Source organism: Benincasa hispida, chromosome 11, assembly GCF_027475165.1.
Source record: "Benincasa hispida cultivar pf3 chromosome 11, pf3_genome.v1.1, whole genome shotgun sequence".
Taxonomy (NCBI): Eukaryota; Viridiplantae; Streptophyta; class Magnoliopsida; order Cucurbitales; family Cucurbitaceae; genus Benincasa; species Benincasa hispida.
The window spans coordinates 23,891,184-23,891,922 of record NC_143488.1 but is presented as its reverse complement, the minus strand read 5'-3'; the positions used below and the strand labels follow the sequence as shown (position 1 = coordinate 23,891,922).

Here is a 739-nt window from a genome sequence, read left to right as displayed (position 1 = left end):
GTAAATTTTACTGATAAAATTAAAATTGGATCTAATTATAAAAACAGTTTTTAATGTTGTGTAAATTATAATGAAATTGAAATGGGGCTCATGGGCTGGAAGCGACCATTATCCTGGCCCAGAACCGTAATTCGTCCTCGAGTTTTATGGGCCATGGCTACCCCTACGACGTCGTATGAATAAAATCTGTTGGTTAAAAACAAAAATAAAAATGCGGTGAGCGTGGATCGAACACGCGACCTTCAGATCTTCAGTCTGACGCTCTCCCAACTGAGCTATCCCCGCCACTTGTTGTCCATTTGTTCTTAACCCTTAATTAACTTAATTCATTCTACATCTTATACCATTTTTGAAAACATATCCGCTTAGTAATTTCTATTTGATATGTTTTACGTTTTTTGTTTTTTAAGAATTAAAGGATGGATATTTATGATAACTATTTTTGTTTTATCTTTCTTTTTTAAGAAATGAAAACATAATAAGTTCACAAAATAATATATATATATATATTTTTTTATAAGTTTTTTTATATTGTCTATTTTATTTGAATTTTCAACTAGGAAGGTAGTTACAAAATCAAGTCCAAAATTCTTACTAACCCTTTGTCTTTTATTTCTTCTATGCTCTAATTCATGCGTGCTATCAGATGTATGACAAGGGTATTCAGACATTTGATCGATGCTTGAAGTACTAGCAATTTGATTATGAAGTGAATTATCTACTAATTGATTAATAGTTT

General features: G+C 30.4%; 1 non-coding gene across 1 annotated transcript; it reads right to left on the bottom strand.

Moving 5' to 3' along the window:
• Nucleotides 1-212: 212 nt before the first annotated feature.
• On the bottom strand, nt 213-285 carry TRNAF-GAA (transfer RNA phenylalanine (anticodon GAA)). Its single transcript has one exon. It is a non-coding gene; the product is annotated as a tRNA-Phe (tRNA).
• Nucleotides 286-739: the final 454 nt, after the last annotated feature.